Source organism: Dermacentor silvarum, chromosome 2, assembly GCF_013339745.2.
Source record: "Dermacentor silvarum isolate Dsil-2018 chromosome 2, BIME_Dsil_1.4, whole genome shotgun sequence".
Classification (NCBI taxonomy): Eukaryota; Metazoa; Arthropoda; class Arachnida; order Ixodida; family Ixodidae; genus Dermacentor; species Dermacentor silvarum.
Window position 1 is genome coordinate 249524101 of NC_051155.1, and position 15326 is coordinate 249539426.

Consider the following 15326-nt stretch of genomic DNA (forward strand, 5'->3'; position numbering starts at 1 on the left):
ATGAGGTGTCCATATATATATCTCGGAGAAGATACTTTCCATACAAGCTTTTTACGCTCCGTCCCCATCAATCCCGCGGGAGGAGCGCATTAATTTTTATGCACATGGCCGCAGTCAGGCGAGCAGAAGTGAACAGGCAAAATTTCCCCGACGTTCTTCTTCGAGAGGCGCCAGCGGCACGCGCAGCCGCTTTCAGACACGTCTCTTTATATATAAGAACCATGTAGTTCCACGTATAGATCTGAGCCACGCAGAGAAGAAAAAAGAACTCAATCGAAGAGCTATATAGTATCAGCGCTATCAATCATCCACGCTAGCATGTCAACCTCCAAGCCGCATATGTATACGAAAGCGTGGAGGACGCGAGCGCGCACGATTGAAATGATCGCAGTTGAAACAATCAAACGGCGTGTAAGAGGACCAGCAGGACCTCGCACACTGGGGAGGCGCACTGGAACCGTTCAAGCATGAAAAAAGTGATCGTAATCAGTATACCTATATAATTGCTAAGCCAGACGTTAAGCCGGTACAGACGTTTAGCTCCAAAGTAGTACGGCTATATACTACACACTTGTACAACCGTGTTTGACAGCCATGGAGTCCCAGCAATGTAATGCGAAGGGATTAAAGGACGCCACTGCAGCGGCTCGCGCACGCAAGAACCCAAACTCTACCCAAAGGCTATGGGACCCAAGCGGCTTGAGTGCGCAGGCGGAACGCACGCAAGCCGCTCGCGTCCCCTAATCCTCCCTCATTTGAAACAGCGCTTTGTTCCAAGAACTTCGCAGATCCGCGAGAGACGTTGACAATATATGGAAGGCTCACCGTCACAATCATGAACTGAAGAACGTATATGTACTGTCACTGCAGGGGTATCCAACCGCTGGTACACAGCATCCCCACCATAATTTATAAATTTAATAAACAAGGCGTGAAATTCGACGTGACTCAAGGTGAAGAGAATACGCAGCAAAACAGCATCGGCAAGCGCGCATCTCGAAGCTGATTTGCATGCATCCGCGCGCACTCTCCTCCGTCAGGCGGCGAGATGACTTGCACACGGGTAAAAGGAGGGAACCATAATCGTGCGGTAAGTACAAACAAAGTTATCGAGTGGGTTGAAATCAACTCGGCCTCGCGGCCCCGTTCACGGCCTCAGCGTGGAGGTTCTCGGGAACAAAACAAGGTCAATCACTCACCCCATGTCGCCAAATTTACCTGAATGAGACGGTACATAGCGCATCGGTTTCCCAGCACACGTCGGTGCAGCGCTTGCATGAGGCGTCCGAAAGCAGATGGAACCTGTTTCCGGCAAGTGAGTTTCCCTAAGATGCCAGAGGTCCATGTGGCATGCCCTCTCTCTCTCACCCTTCTCGCAATGCGCCGGCGTTAAGCTCTGGCCCACGGTGCACAGAGTACATATCTTACACCGTGCTCTGGCCGTATCAATGCCGCGTCGCCTTGCTTACCACTGCCGTCGATGTGCCACAGATGCGGCGCGACGCGCCTTTGTCGCGTTCACGTAAACATGGCTACTGTGAATACTTAAATTTATTTTATTATTGGTTTACGGGGAAACAAATGTTCCGGTCGGCAGCTGGACATCGGGAAGCGGAGAGGAAGGCTTGTAGAGGTTATAGCTTTTAGAAAGAATACGCGAGGAGCTAGAGGTCGGAGACACACGAATATGTGAGCTCCCTTACCATGCAATGCCTTTTCCGCCCCTGTAAATTACGTAATGCTGAACAACTGCGGCGTTTTCCTTTTTGCAGCGAAGCTGTTCACCTCTACCCCCCCCCCCCCCCCCCCCCCCCCCGTTTACGTCCCCCTTTATACCCTGGGCGGCTCGCGTCCGTATCGTGGACACGAACGGAGCCGATTGTGCACGTGGCCTGAGCTTCTGCGGTTATACGTCACACGCGTTCGTGGGGGGAAAGACGGAGTCTGTGCACATGGCCTGCGCTTCCGTGGTCATAACGTCAAGCGCGTCGGAGGTGCCGGCGCGACTGCAGCAGCGGTTGCGGCAGGTGCATGGGAGGTGCGGTGACCGCGGCGGCGCTTGTGTCGGCGACTCGGCGTAGTGTGGTGCCGTGTGAAAAAAAAAAGTATGATTTCATAATGTATGCAGCATAAACAGCTTCGCTGGTAATCCGTCCCCAGATGAATGTTGCAACCCCACGAATTTTCTTTTTTTCGTTGCTGTAGCCGTATAACTAAATTACGTTTCAGAGCATATAGAGGCAAGCAATTCTTTATCAAGATTGCGAGGCAACCACATGGAGCGCATTTCTGGTGGATTTTAGGAGCGGTGGTCCCCCGGCGCCAGCTCTTCCATTTAGCGCCGCACTATAATTAAGCGGCCCAGGAAGCCCAAATAGGCATCACTGATTGCACCAAGAAGATCTAACCTCGTGGAATTTAATATATATAGTGGCTGTAATTACATTGCGGCTATATTCTAAGATCACGTAGACGCCGGACGATGCAACAATGAAACTTTCCACGCAGTTTTGGTTTCTGACTTTGTTAAGCGCTGCACGTGAGTCCCGTTCCACTTGCGTTGCTTTGTTTGGTGCATATCGAGCAGTGTGTCAAGAGGCATGCACTAGACAGACATAAATTCCATTCAATGCGGTTGCCAATTAACCCGCTGAATACGGAACTCGACAAGGTATTTCTCGATGCAGTGTACGTGTACTTTTTTTTTACGTAAATTAGAAGTCTTAACCACGATTTTGTCATGACGAGGCCAGCGCAGCGGAAGTCGCATCCCCGAAGAAAGGCGGCGTCGCGCCCATAGACAAAGGCGAACACACGAGTTGGTGTCCACAAGGAGAATGGGCCGCATAATGGATCATGCGACGTGCTCGCGCAGGAGAAACAAAGCGCGCGCTACTAATGGAACAGCGAGGCGAACGCTTCGAGTATATACGTATATGTACGAGTCCCGGTGGGTGTCAGAGTCCGAAGTACCGCGACCAGAGGGGTTATGTTGACGCCACTCTTTATTTGATAAATGCGGTTTTGTGATCTACCGGGGGATAGACCGCTGCTGTCGCCTCATCCCCTATCGAAACGGCCTAATCACAAAGAACCGTTGCGTAAGAGGCGTTTCGGTAATCTAGACCGTGACGTTAATCTAGATGTGATGCTCAGCGAGCCCTCACAATCAGCGGGCGTAGTTCCAAGAGAACGGGTACCGAAAGTCTCGATAGGCGGGGGCGTGCTTCCAACAGAATGTCTGATAAAGAAGCGCTGTCGAGGGCAGTGGTTAAGATGCATGGATGGTATGCAGTACATATAGTACCAGAAGTAAAAACATGGCGGGGGCGCAGTAATTATATAGAGGCTAGAAGCTTCACTGGTCTAAAAAAATGTATGGGATTTTACGTGCCAAAACCACGCGATTTGATTATAAGGCACGCCCTAGTGAGGAACTCCGGATTAATTTTGACCACCTGGGGTTCTTCAACGCGCACCCAATGGACGGTACAAGGGCGTTTTTACATATCACCCCCATCAAAATGCGGCCGCCGCTGCCGGGATTCGACCCCGCGCGTCCTCGGGCTTGGTAGCGCAACGCCTTAGCCTCTTGGTGGCGCCAGCGCGTTGGTAATGCACGCGCCTCCCATCTGCAAGCACATCCGACGGCCTTGCGATGCGATGGAGAGCAAAATTCGTGGGAAGGGAACGATTGACACAAAAAGATCAGGTACAGTGGGATACGGACAAATTTGGCGACATCTTTGTCCAGTAGTGGGCGCGATATGCAACTGTCGACAATGACGACACTTCATTTTATTTTAGTTTTATTTATTTATTGCAGGTATGTGGCCAGAGTCATTCGCTGCAGCGCCGTAACTTAGTGCAGTCACTATCGGAAGCCGTCATGCCGAAGCGATCGTCAAACAGCCCTCTTCGGCAACAGGAACTACAGATAACGCGGTGAGCTGCACAGCAAGGCTGCAGTCAGCAGAGAAAAAAAGAAAGGAAGAAAAAAGGAAGAAACAAATAGGCGGAAAACAGAAAAAGAAGCAAATGATTCAATAAATTTTACAAATGAAAGCTCATCGTTCTCTAAACATCTGTTTGCAAATTACGCAAAGCAACAGCTGCAACTGTCAGCGGGTCACGTTGTATAATCTTCTATATATAGCGTTTCAATATCGCCTCATTCAGCTGACAATACGGCGAACACCTTGACAAAAGGAAACTACCGAGACTAGATTGAGTAGGTTTCAGCAGAGCCACAATTAGGCATCCACTTGAACGACGTTGGGCGCGGAGCGGCTGCGTTAAGAAGAATGTGATTAAGGGTTTTCATGCCGCTTGGAGAATCGCGCCCAAGCCACTGGATACAAAAGGCAGCTTTCGTAGCATATATCAAATACACATGGCTTGGTACCTCGAAGATCGTACACGGCTTAAATCAGCGTTTACCACTGCTATGAAACCGCGCGGCGATAACAGCGGCGTCCGTGCCAATGACAGCGGGCTAGGAGAATGAAAAATAAAACAGATAATTACAACACGCGGCTCCTGACTTCATGCAAGCAGTTTGCTTGCGTCCCAGTTTTACGCTAACTAATGAGACATTATTATAAAAAGGTAACGGAATGAGAAAGAAAGCGAAACAATATACAACAGGAAGTAGTTGTATATAGCCGATTCTGGGCGAGTAATCGGAGCGCAAAAAAAAAAAAAACAATTAAAAAACGACCATAAACAGGCAACGAGATAAAGAGATAACGTTGACGCCGAATATGTCGCTCTTCACACCGCCATCGACGTCGCCTAGACAAGGAACATGCAGAAAACACGCTGCCTCAGCCAGCGATAATATCGTTCGCGAAGCCCGCTAAGTTACGCCAGGAGATTCGGGCTGATAAGTGATAAAGAGAAAGCAAGGAAGGTAGCGAATATCTACAGTGTGGCCGCATTCAAGTCGGCGCAAATTTCATACTCCTGGCAACCGACGGCAAGACCACGGGTGGCCTGTTTTTTGCACCCATAGTCACAATGTCACCACGCCAACCGCCCCCCCCCCCCCCTGGTTTTTTTTTTTTTTTTTTTTTTTTTTACGGCGTATTTCTGCGGTCGCCGTGATGCTCCGTATAAAGTTCAAGGGCGCGCCATATGCTGTATGTGCGAGTGAAAATGCGCGAGGGCGAGACGACGAAGGTGGCTCAATCTTGCGAACGTAAGGGAGGAAAGCGGGGAGCAAGCGCGCCGTCTTCCGTCGTATGCAAGGCACCGGGAGGGGGGGGCAGGAAGGAGGGAGGGCGGTCGTATGGGGCGGCCGCGCGGGCCCGATCTTGAAAGCCATCTGCGATGGGGACAGAGTGCGAGTGCTGACAGCTGCGTGTGCGCTGTGTTCTCGACGCCACGTTCGCGTAGAAGCGAGAAGCAGCACGAAGGTCACTCGCTGTCATAACGCCGCAGCAGCGATATGACAGCGAGTGTGCGCCGTAATCGAGTGAGATGTGTTCATGTTTGTTTGTGCGCGCGTGACACCATGCTAGTTTTCATTTAATTAGTAAACGAATGTTTACAAGTTTATACGACCGATAAAACTACATCATTTATTGTCTACTAATTAGTAGTTGTCTACTAATTTGCTATCGGAATATCGATGCTTCGCTTTTCGGGCGAAACTGGTATATATATATATATATATATATATATATATATATATATATATATATATATATATATAGCATTTAATAAGTTGAGATTGACGCCGCGTAGTTTTCATAGCCACTGTTATTGCGTTATTATCGCGCGTGGGTGCTGTAATATGGAAAGTGAGTCCAGCTCTTGCATGGTGCTTCTCGATTCGTTAATCCCTCTGCCGTCCCAATGCTGTCGCGTTAACCTCCGAATCAAAAATGAAACGCTACCAAGCACGGTCGATGAGGAAAGAAAAAAAAAAGGGGGGGGGGGGGGGGGGCAGAAACGTATCGACCTGTACGGGGGTGCATAAATATGCAGCGCGTCGCCGGGGTCGATTAACGCGAAAGCAGCTCCGCTCGTCGATCAATGAGCCGTTATTCCAGCGGTGATACACCGCGGCCGAGCAGGGCGGCGATATGACATGCCGCACACGCACGGACGAGAGCTCCTTCTGGAGAACCCACTGGGGGTGGATGTGGACAGCGACGCCATCCGCATACATGCACTGCCTATTAAATGCCACAGCAATGGGCACGTGCCCAGGCAAAGTCGGGAACTGCTTTACATCCGCCGCTAAAATAAGACTGGCTGCACCGTTTCGCTGCTAAACCGCTATCGGACCGCGGGAGATTAAACACGCGCGACTTTTAGCGGATTATACGTATCGCAACACACACACACAATACTCGCCAGTAGGAAGCTAGCAAACGAAACACACATGTAGTACACGCTGTTCTGCACTCAGACATGCAACGCGGATTAAATCAAGCAGCGTCAATCTCTCGGCAGTCAAATCACGCGCGAAGGGCCCCGAATTACGGCCCAACGGCATCTTGCCTGGTTTGATATGTCACGTGATTTCGAATCGGCGGCTTCGATGCTTCTTGTGAACGTCCAATCCAGGGAGTTATGTAGAAAGAAGTCTCATGGTCACATCTAATGCGAAGAGATTGAAGCGCGGAAGACGCAAAGCGGATTAGGGAACAGAACTTTTGGGATTACGATCATACTTATGCAAGACGTGGATGTTTCATCGAGAGATTTCTGCACGGGCCTGCAAAGCGGGAAAGTTGGACAAGTTCTTCGAAAGTATAAATGCTCTCAAATATCAGCTTGGCAATCATGAGCAGTTCGCGCGGCTTCAGTTTTGAACGCCAGTTCAAGGCACAGCGCTCTTTAAGTCATCAGCGGCCCAAAGACCGATCCTGTTGTCATTGTCCACGACAAAATGAAATACCACGAGGCAAGATGCACACACAGTTCGTTTGTGCGCGACCTCAATGGGTTTGGTAACTAGCCCTGGGCGATTTTGTGGATTCCATTCGGTCGAGATGCCTGCGTCTCGGTGAGGACCACCAACCACAGGTCTGGCATCTTCTCGAAAAGTATGAGCCGCGTCGTCTAACACCGTGTAAAGTCACGTCCGAGACTCCGAAAGCGAATTCTGAACGTCACTCGAAAAATGCTACCACCGCAAAGTTTGTGTCTAAACTCGAAGTCGGAGCGCGCTCACGTTGTCAACGCGAATTCGTCGAGCTTGACAAATTACATCTTCGGAACTTGGAGCAACGACCATACGTGAAGCACAGTCGAGTGTAGTACGACCCAACCGTGTGTGCAGCATCAAACCTGAGGAAATTTCGAAAGCGTAGGAACGCAAAGGCAAACGAATAAAAAAATAAAAAATAATAATAAAAAAATACGCAGTACTTGTTGAAACGGAAGGGGGACCTAACCGGCCGACTTCCCGTCCGTCCTGATCCACTATCTCGAGAAATCTAGACGGCCTAAGCATAAAGAAAAGCAATCGAACAGGCGGAACCACTACAGCGTCTCGAAGTGGAACGGGCCGCGTGACGCGCACAAGACACGCCGCCGCAGCGTCGAAGCAACGGAATTCAATCAGACAACGCATCAGAAATCAATCCGGCCCAGAGTGGATCAATGAGCGTTAACAACGCTTAAGCTCGACTATTCGGCCGAATTCGTGCGGTTCGCACGCTCCGTCCGACACGCAACGACCGCATGCACGCTGAAATGCTCGCCGATCATCGGACAACCGGCGACCCGATCAGCTGCCGCTCACTCCGGTGGTGATTTTGAGCGCTGGTCGGTTGCACCCTCGCGTTGACCGCGGGTTTCGTTCTCCTCTTCGCGCAGCAAAGAAAAAACACGCACACTTCCAGAGAAGTCTATGGGTTTGTCACGTGTGATACGGGGTGGAAGTCGCGCGTGCATAAAGGCATTTTGCTGAACAAGCGGCGAACACCAGAGCACCAGTGAGGGGCGGCGACTGGCATGACGGCTCAGAAGTTCATTCGGGAGCAAAGCCAGCAGAGAAGATGTCGCTTACCTGGCTATGTAAATCTCCGAGCGATAGCCATAGCTTATGTCCGTGAGTCCAGTGGAGGTGTATGCACGCAGAAGTCTTCTCGGGCAGACGAGCGATCACCGGCGGCAGCACCCAATCCTATTCGAAGGGCTCCGCACGACTGCTACACACAACGCAACACCACCGCACGCACCTCACCGAGCCTTATCCAGAATGCAGAGGAGCCCACAGGAGAACCGGAGAGCAACCAACGCCGCGCAAGTGGATAAAAAAAAAAAAAGCAAAGAAACAAGGAGCCCAAGCAAAACCTAAAGCGGAAACTCCGCATCTAACTGCCAGTTCAGTCAAACTCGCCGAGACAGGTGGCGCCATCTGGGTGGAACACGACATACCTTAAACACAGCGTCGCCATCTGTTACGCTCAAGAAGCATCTGTGCCTCACTTAAATGCTTTACTGAAGCTTAATCTATTAATTCTTTTAAAATTATTTACATATAATTTTTTTCTAATTATTCATAATTAGGTTTTGACAATAAATAACGTTTCTTTTTTTTTTAATGAATGCATGCAGGAGCAGACGATAAGTGGGCAGCTAGCAGACGACACCAGTGCGCGCTTCAATATCAAGTGCTGTTGCTCTTTTATTTTAAGCACCAGTGCTGAACGCTGTGCTATTTATTTATTTATTTATTTATTTATTTATTATTTATTTATTTATTTATTTATTTATTTATTTATTTATTTATTTATTTATTTATTTATTGCCTACACTTCGTTAACGATCTAGCCACCGTAACTTCGTCTAGGCTCGTGCAGACCAGTGTAGTGCCGGGCAGATGCTATGACATCAGAGCCGACTGCGGTGTCGTCTTTTGCATCAGCAGGCAAGAAGCGCCTGACATTGCACTTAGCCTGACTTCCCGCCCACCGGCTGCGTATATGTCCTTGCCTTAGCACTACACGCCGACGTACTAGTTTCATTTCAACATTAGATTTAGTCAAACTGCAGCTAAATAGATCGCGAATGCGCAGCGCACAAATACAACTTATCTTCGCATAATACAGCATGGAGTACGAAACAGCCGCGAATAAGACAATTTTATATTCTGGGAATATTAGCACACCGTCCTCTGCGACACACGGTCACTCCAGAACTTCGCTACCATCCCTGCAGCGAATGTTCACTGTCGTCGCCACATATTTATGTGTGCAGGTAGCGCCGTGAGTCGCAGGCAAAATGGCGCCACTCGTTTGCTACGCCTGCCTCCCAGACAGCGCAAAACGTCCCGTGGATGTCCTGGAAAGATCCGAACGTCCTAGCTTTTTATGGGACGTACTGAGGACGTCCACAGCACCATGCAGCCGATGAATATTAAGCACATCTACTGTTGGACTTATCGCGAACTTAACTTGACATATATCCGAGCAACATCCATGAGCAGGATATTCTCAGGACGTTGCTTGTGTTTATTTGGGAGCTTCATGCTTGCCCTAACTAAATTGAGTATAACCAAAAACGAAGTACAAGTGGCACACTGAAAAAAAAAGTTAATTTGTAGACTATTCTGTTTTATATTATTATTATTATTTGATTGATTATTATTATTATTATTATTATTATTATTATTATTATTATTATTATTATTATTATTATTATTATTATTATTATTATTATTATTATTATTATTAAAAACACCTTCCACCGACCGTTCTCTTGAAGTAGCAAAAGCCGATCTCGAGGACTGTGCTGTTGTATACGGTGGTGCTCCACCTGATACCAAATTGCCTGTTAATGGTGGCAAGAAAATTTCTGGATTTCAGAGCACATGAAAGCGCACAAATATCAATACGGAGCACCACAGTATGGGTTCTCATATTCAAGCTACGTCATGCATATATTAATCAATTTGTAAGTAATGAATTGCCCTCTAATTACAGTGTCAAACAGTAGTGCCTTGGAACACTTCCTGACATCATTCTAAAATGGTCCTTAAATTATGTACCTGACATGTTCTCAGTATCTACTTGGGGTGGACAAATGGACCTACCTGATCAGGATCCTCTTAGGATTATTGCGGGACATACTTAGGATGCACGAATGTCCTGATGCCGACATCCCAGAGACTTACTGAGGATTGGAAAAAACACAGCGCAAAAAAAGACACGGACACGAGAGAGCGACACGCACACAGCGCTGACTTGCAACAGTTTATTCATGAGGACACGAAGGAAGAAATATATATGGCACTACCATGCGCAACAGGTGAATAATTAGAAAACACTAGAGCATAATTTTATCAGTGTTTTGCTAATTATTCACATGTTGCGCATGGTAGAGCCATATATATTTCTTCCTTCATGTCCTCATGAATAAACTGTTGCAAGTCAGCGCTGTGTGCGTGTCGCTCTCTCGTGTCCGTGTCTTTTTTGCGCTGTGCTCTTTCCAATGAATCACCAACACGCCCAAGCTTCCACGCTAAATAAAACTTACTGAGGATGCCTTTGCGTTGTCTGAACTGTACGTTTGTCTGTCGTTTGCTGCCTACACTCATCGACACAGCAGTGCAGAAAGTGTAGTTTTCACGCTACGCTTCTGCTATAAAAAAGAAAAAGAAAAAGAACGTATTCGTGAAGGTGGACGAAGCTACACTTTTTCTACGCAGACAAAAAAAAGAAAAAAAAAAGTTGACCTTCTACATTAGCTACACTCATGTAACCAGTGTAGGTAAAAAATATAGCGGTCCCCGGCACACCTTTATAGCGTACACAGCGTCGCAAAGCTTTTTGCAAAGCAAAGCTTTTGCACACATGCACACGCGCGCACACGCACACCGACGCACACGCACGCGCCCGCATACAGAGAAATGCTTTTATGAGACAACCGCTGGAGTGATTTGAATAAAATTTGTTGCATTTTAGAGATAACGTTAAATTATAACACAACCCCAGGAAGCAGAATCTTTATTTAGCACGAATAAATGTCTCGAAAACGTCAAAAATTGGTAAGTTAAAAAAAAAAAAACCACACACACACACACACACAAGAACGAAGTTTAGAAATCCGTAACTCCACACCGAAAACGAATATCGCAGTTGCATCTGTTGGAGAATCTCAAGTGTACAAATGTGATGTATAAATTTATAACATACATTAAGTTGCTACAAAGTTTATGAGGGCTTCGCTAACGTCCTACTGACAAATTAATGCAATATTTCAGAGCGGTGTATATTACATCCATTTTGTCCGCTTTATATGTATCATTAAGTGTATTATACAGTCTGACGTTGCTTTTACTGCTGAGTTGCAGAGTTGTGAATTTGACCATTGAGTTTTTTTTTTAATTTAGCAGTTTTAATAGTTTTTCTAAAAATATGGCATAAATTCAAAATATTTATCCTACAGTTATTAGATTTTAACTTTTCCTTTAATTGGCAGCAAGCCTAATAAAAATCAGTGCAGTGGTTGACGAGAATAACCATTTCCCTGTTCCAACGTATTATTGCGATAGCAATTATATGGATACTCTAGGCGAATATCCGCTTTCGGCATTGGCGTCGCAGTGAGGTTCCGTGTAAAGTCGAAGAGCGAAAACCAGGCCCGTAGCCAGGGGCTGACATTATATAAGTATTATGTCGAATTTTTTAAAATTATTTCTCAGAACAGCGGTGGGCTAACTGGTATTACTATGTCAGTCAGCATTAAAAAGTCGCAGTTTCGCCCGAAAGGCGAAGCATCGATTGCAATAGCAAATTTGTGGACAGCTAGCTATACGAAGTAAGGATAGTAGTTTTATCGGCTGTGTAAACTTGTCAACATAGGCATACTAACTAAATTAGCAAGCATGGTGTCCCGCGCGCACAAGCAAACATGAACGCATTTCACTCAATGACCGCGGAAACTCGCTGTTAAAACGCTGTAGTGCGAAAAGCAGCAGCGAGCGACGTGACCGTCGTCCCGCCCCTCGCATCAACGCGAACTAAGCCGCGAAAGCACAGCGCAGGGAGGAAGGACTCTGCCCCCGCCGCAAATGGCTTTCAGGATACAGCCGCCCGGGCGGAAGCGCGCGGCCTCCCCCCTCCCTACCCTCCCGCGGAGCCTTGCGCGCGGTCGCTCGGGCGGCGCGGAGTCAAAGGCGCCCCACCCCGTGCGCGCGACTGGAAGATAAACTGGAAGACGGGGCGCTTCCTTCCCGCTTCGTTCTCTTTTAGAGAGTTTTAGAATAGGGGCCCCTAAAGTTTGGTGCCCCAAAGAGCTTTGCGGGTGTTAGTGTTGGGGCATGAAGGAGTGAAGAGGTTTAGAATAGGGCTTTGCGTTTGTGGATTGCGTCTTTCGCTTGCAGCGCCACTACGGCGTCAAAGAAAAGCTGTTAGAAATATCAAAATAAAATATGACATTTTATCATAAGAGGGATATAGACTTCCGTGTTTTCACGTTTAATTACAATTTAGAAATTATTCTGTTAGCAGCAAGCAACTTGTTTCGCTTAGTTTTGAGTAACCAACTTTACGTGCCTTCACCAGCCAAGTTAATCCGTGTTAGGCCTATGAGATGAAATCGGCAATGAAATTCGGAATCAGCCGCGTCTAATGAACCAATCTTCATTACACACGTTGAGAGAAAGCGATAACTGCAGTCACTTCTCCTATAGCTTACGAACTTCACGAGTTACCATGAATCAAGCCCAGTTTGGTGCTAGGTTAGAGCCGAAAAAAAGCGCGCGAAAGCGCGCGAGGGACGCGCGCTTTCACGGGGAGCGTTCTGCGCCGTGCTTCCTTAAGGGCTGCAGAATTAAGCATCTCTTTCCTCCTTTACAATCACCGCATATATAGAGCAAACGCGACTTCTTCAGTCACGCGAAAGGCCGTGGGGGGACGGGAGGGAGGGACTTGAGGCGACGTTTAGCTGCGGCACCAAATGCGTATTTATATAAAAAGACAGCAGATCCCACGCCCTGTGGGAATCGAAGTTATGCGAAGCAGTGTGCGGGGAGCCTACCACGTTAACGAAATTCCATCAGAGCACTAAGACGTAGTCATGACGTACATGACACGCATGTCATGACATTCATGTCATGAGTCCTCAGGAGTCCCTTTAGCTACACCTAATACCCCTGTCAAGCGGGCAAGTTAAGTGCACTTACGGAGAGTGTCACTCGGTTTAAGTGCACTTTGCCCAATCTAAACGTCGCAAGTGGAGTGTCACTCGCCGCAGAGTGTACTCCGGTCGAAGTGCGTTCACGGAACGCACTTTGCTGGCCGAGTGCGTAGCCTCGTCGCCAGCGGTGTCAATGGTATAAAATGTAATGCATAAAAAAAGGACACGGAAGTTCATTTTAGTGATTGAACAGCTCTTGCACACAAATAATAGCCTAAGACGCGTTCATATTCTGTTCGAGCAGGATCAAATGCCGCCTCGTCGCACGCCGCTATGTCGTTCTGGATTGGCTAGGCATTTTTCTTGGCCAGCATTGACTTACCACACTCTTAAATAAAAAAATATTTTCGTTTTTTGTTGAAAAAACATAGATTAAGTTTGTTTTAATTAATGATACAACGTAAGACAATCACTGTTTAGAAGTACTTTTCTTTCGTAGCGTTAGCTACACTGGCCTAGCCAAGCCCGTTTCGCGCGGCACATCAAGAGCCGTGCTGCGCATGCGCAAGGATCAGTGATGTCACACGGCTTGCGCACCGGAGCCACCGGAGCCGGCACCTCTCGCGCACTCCGCCGCCGCCGCGCGCGACTCACCGCCGCCGGTCTGCGCATTCCAGAGGAGTGACGTCGTAGCCGTGGTAGACGCACTGGCGCCGGCGCGCGCTCGCTGTGCAGTCGCCGTCTGACACTGCGCTGGAGCCGCTGCGCTTCTGACTGGCGTTTGTGTGTGTCATTGGAGCAGCAGTAAGCATGACAATCAAGCTAATCCTTGACAATCTAGACAACCAGGAAAGCTAAGAATAATCAGCTGAACCTTTGCTAACGCTACATATATCCTGGCATAGCCGAGCTAAGCCACTGCAACATTTTTTAATCTACGTTTTCACAAAACGCGCTCGTAGTCTGTCGCCATTTTTTTCCTGCGAGTGCACTCTGTTTTCCCGTTTAGAACCGCGTAGCCTAAAGTGTCACTCAAGGTCCCGAAGTGCACCCCCCGTAAGTGCACTTAACTTGCCCGCTTGATAGGGGTTAGTCATGCTCAGAGACCTTAAGGCGAAAGGCTTAGTCATGCTCATGACTATGATTTATACCATCATCCTTTAGTGTTTCCTTCACATAGCACCCACGTCCGAACCCATTCCAGTGGCTTTTGAGTGTTAATCTTTTTTCACTGAGTCATTGTCATTTATGCTGAGTCATGCTCATGACTGATTTATACCATCATCCTTCAGTGTTTCCTTCACTTAGTGCCCACGTTCGAACCCATTCCACTGTTTTTGAGTGTTAATCTTTTTTCGCCGAGTTAGTCATTTTTGCTGGGTCATGCTCATGACTATGACTTCTACCAGCATCCTCTAGTGTTTCCTTTACTTGGTACCCACATCCGAACCCATTTCAGTGGTTTTTTAGTGTTCATCTTTTTTCGCTAAGTCATTGTCGTTTATGCTTAGTCATGCTCATGACTATGATTTATACTATCACCCCTTAGTGTTTCCTTCACATAGCGCCCACGCCCGAACCCATTTCAGTGGCTTTTGAGTGTTAATCTTTTTTCGCTGAGTCAGTCATTTATGCTGAGTCAGGCTCATGACTATGATTTATACCATCATCCTTTAGTGTTTGCTTCACACAGCGCCCACGTCCGAATCCATTCCAGTGGCTTTTGAGTGTTAATCCTTTTTCGCTGAGTCATTGTCATTTTTGCTGAGTCATGCTCATGACTTATTTATACCATCATCCTTTAGTGTTTCCTTCACACAGCGCCTACGTCCGAATACATTCCAGTGGCTTTTGAGTGTTAATCTTTTTTCGCTGAGTCATCACGATTTATGCTGAGTCATGGTAATGACTATGATTTCTACCATCATCCTTTAGTGTTTCATTCATTTAGTGCCCACGTTCGAACGCATTCCAGTGGTTTTTGAGTGTTAATCTTTTTTCGCTGAGTCATCGCGATTTATGCTGAGTCATGGTAATGACTATGATTTCTACCATCATCCTTTAGTGTTTCATTCACTTAGTGCCCACGTTCGAACGCATTCCAGTGGTTTTTGAGTGTTACACTTTTTTTGCTGAGTCATTGGCATTTTTGCTGAGTCATGCTCATGAGTATGACTTCTACCATGATCCTTTAGTGTTTCCTTCACTTAGTACCCACGTCCGAA

At 47.4% G+C, this 15326-nt stretch overlaps 1 protein-coding gene across 3 annotated transcripts in view; it reads right to left on the reverse strand.

Annotated features, from left to right (window-relative positions):
• LOC119443108 (putative polypeptide N-acetylgalactosaminyltransferase 9) overlaps positions 1 to 8266 on the reverse strand; it is a 215014-nt gene extending 206748 nt beyond the window's left edge. For all 3 annotated transcript variants that reach the window (XM_049662578.1, XM_049662574.1, XM_049662573.1), the window contains exon 1: positions 8027 to 8266. The gene's annotated coding sequence lies outside the window, so the exon portion shown is untranslated. The remainder of the gene's footprint in view (positions 1 to 8026) is intronic.
• Between the last annotated feature and the right edge of the window lie 7060 nt (positions 8267 to 15326).